We start from the raw sequence: 3,547 nt of genomic DNA on the forward strand, positions 1-3,547 counted from the left end.
CATAGTACCTTTTCATATTGCTTTGTACTATTTTTCATAGTGCTTTGTACTACCAAAAGATGTGCAACCACAAAGTATACATGATACACTGGGCACATAATGGGGTTGTAAGAGCACTTGTCACTCCTTTAATTATCAGAAGGTCATTTCATATTCCTTTTTACACTGAACACAGTGAAAAGGCAGAACATCAGATGGCTTATTTTATACCTTTGTGTGTGTTTTTAGTATAATTACAACCATTCCAGTTACTACAAACCATACAGAGGCGATCAGCTTTCCTTACTGTGTAGCAACAAATGGCTGGACGTACACATCTCTACTGTATGCAAACAGTAGTAAACCCGTACAGAGGGTTGTTAACAACTCAGATGCTCTAGACTTAGGGTTGTATCCAAATACTCTGAAAATAAAGCATGCATTCCTGTTTTTTTCCAAAAGAGTAGAGCTTTAGCAATGAAATTTCCTACTGGCTTAGCATATAGGTCTCTTGAAATTTCTTGCATACTCCTGTTTGCTTTTGCTCCATAAATACTTAGTAAGTGGCCTTTAAAGTGAACTCTGACTGATTAGTTTTGGGGTGGTTTGGTTTTGGATTTTTTTTAATGTTTTGGCAATTCTACTGTCTATCTTCCTTACTATGAAGATGCAGTACTGAAAAGTTTCTGAGGAAGCAGAATAATAGTCTGGAACTTCTTATTCAAATAAAGGTACAAATGCAAACAGTTCTGCTTGATTTCTCTAGGAATAACCTACTTTACAAACTGCAATATTATATTAAGATCCCAGAATTGGTTGTAAACCAACCAGCATCTTGGAAACCATGTAGAAAAGATGCTTCTCACTGCTGCAGCTACACTGCTTCTGGTACCCAAGCTAATTTGTGCAGATTTAATTTGGGTATCTGCGCTGCTCTAAGGTGAAATCTGGGACCTAACAAATTCCATTCAAACTGGGCTACCAGGTGGAGGCGGTCTGGTGGATATTAGTAGTCTTTGATTTCATCCAGCACCAAGAATCTGAAAAACCCAATTCAGCTTGCAAAATCACTTCCTACAGCTGTGACCTGGGTGTGCCCTAATAGACCCTTTTCCTTTAAAGCCTCAGCCTGTCTATTATCTTCAAAAAGCAGTTCCTAAGTTCACTGGCCTATAGACAAAACCAGAATAACTGAGGAGCAAGCCCATCGCCCTCTTTCCATTTCTGGGTAACCTCACAAATATTTCTAAATATTTCAAACCTCTTTTACTGAAATATGTTTATTTTTCAATTCAAAAATCAATGAACGTGTTGTGTCATTTCTGCTAGGATGATGGCAGAGTTAAAAACACTTCTTGTAAATAAAGACAACGAGAAAGCAGCAGAAAGGATTAATGCAAAAAGAAGAAATATCTTCACGACACGAAAGGACAGGCTATTTTTAACAGGGGAACGGAAAATTCATTCCACTGGTGGCACATACAGTTTTAGGTTTACTATCATTATTTCCTTCACATCTTATGCTGCTAGTTTTGAAAACATCTCCCCAGAGCGACCTAGGGAGTTAAATGCTGCACCAAAGTATTAATAAACAGTTGTTTCTCTTCGGATGTGTTTCTCATCGGAAATACTTGGGCCTATTAAGCCAAAATGCTCTAACTGCTGTGTTTGCCAAACACCCATTCCTTTGCATACTCTCCAGCCAGCACGAGGGATGTTCGGCTGCCTTCACTTACGCTGTCTGTGAATTATAATTTCATTTCACCTCTTCACGTGAGAGCCAGAGCTCTGAGGCTGATATGCCCAGCCCTTCTCCTCCAGTGAGCTCCTGAAAGAAGCCCAAAAGGCTTTTTGCTCTCCAAAACCACAGGCTTAACTGGAATTTAAACCAGGATTCTTAGGTTTTCAATCAGAGGAGTCTCAAAGTGGTGTAACTCAGACAAACCTGAGTTCATGGGTTCAGAACGATCCAGTCACTTCTGTCACTGTTTTTTGTGGACTAACTCTTCAGGAAACAGGCACTGATCAGTGCCAGCTGAGATCTAATCCAGTTATGCCACAACTATATGTCAGATTTAAAAGGCAGATTTCCTAACAACCCATTGTACTCCCATCTCAGAACAGGTCTTGGTCTCTCCACAATGACATTTGAACCAGCTGTATTTAATCAGTTAGGTTTGTTTTTCCCTCTGCTGATCGAGATTTTTCCCAAGTATTGCCCATATTATCAAATATTTAACTTATCAATTATTAAAATATATTCAGCTATTGGAATTCTTGGTAAATGCAAGTTACAAATCTATGTCCTGAAGTTTAGTTTTTGATTTTAAGGTTTTACTGGGCAGTAGAGTTTTATTCTTCATCCAATGCAGAAAGATGAAGTAGATTAAGTATGCTTAAAGCATTTAACTTTAAGAGTAAAAAAAAAAGGAAGGGAGGAATGCCTCTCCTTCCCAATGATTCAAAAAGGGTGCAAGTCTGTTCATTGCTAAGAAGAGGTTAGGTTTTACAGCAGAAGCCCTTTGAAGAAAAAGGTGGAAAACACTGATACTCTAAACAGACACCCCTGTGCTCAGTCACTGGAGCTCTAAAATATCAATCTTTCAGGCTTCCACTGAGATAAACCCATTTATTATTTCTGCCCTGGGAGTCACATGGTTTATTAGCTCTTACAAATACAAAAGAACATTGCAGCTGAGTTTTCACAAGCAGATGGGGAGGATGTCAACATTTTTCCAATTTCAAGGCACTTGTAGTTGGTTGGTTGGGGTTTTTTTTCTAAATTTTAAATAATTTTTATGACTTTGGTTGTTTCTAAAAATACTCATTTTTAGAGTACATATACTCAATATATACTCAATACCTTTTCTCCACTATCTGCTTGTGATCTGAATAAAAATGTGGGGGTAAAGAAAAAAAGGGGAAATTAAACACAATAGGGAAGGAACAAAATGGTCCCAAAAGGCACAAATTTAAACCTTGGGTATATATTTCTCACTTGACACCTCTGTAATGTCCACGTGGGGAGTATTTGCTTCTTTTTAATACTTCAGCACAAGTTTTTCAAGTTCATCTGAAGGCTTTTCAAACATACTTAACACAATTTAAGCCTTCAAGAACAGTTCAGGTGGAACTAACTCAATTTCTTATAAGTATTTAAAAACAATCTGTAGCAGAATTAAACCATTAAAAATGTAAGGACAATTTTTTTTAATAAACCTACCTGGAAAGAGTTGTAAAGAAGGCCACATACAAACAATGAATTGTGGAGAACATTCCTGTTGTACTGTTTTGGCCAGAAGATTTATAAGCCTCTTTTCCTAAAAAGGAAGGTGTGCTTGGTATTATTGTCACTGAAACTCATGAAAGCAAAGATGTAGATGAATAAAAATACCTAATGCCAAGGATAATTATTATACAAGAATATTGCTGTATAATTACTGCTTATTCCTATTTCTGTTATGTTAATAATATTATATACATACAACAAGGCAAAACTATCTCACAGTGCTTATCAGTAAGACATATTGCTATCATTAGAAAATATTCCGTAAGACTTCCAATGAGC

The sequence above is a fragment of the Charadrius vociferus genome, unplaced genomic scaffold, assembly GCF_000708025.1.
Source record: "Charadrius vociferus isolate BGI_N301 unplaced genomic scaffold, ASM70802v2 scaffold411, whole genome shotgun sequence".
Lineage (NCBI taxonomy): Eukaryota > Metazoa > Chordata > Aves > Charadriiformes > Charadriidae > Charadrius > Charadrius vociferus.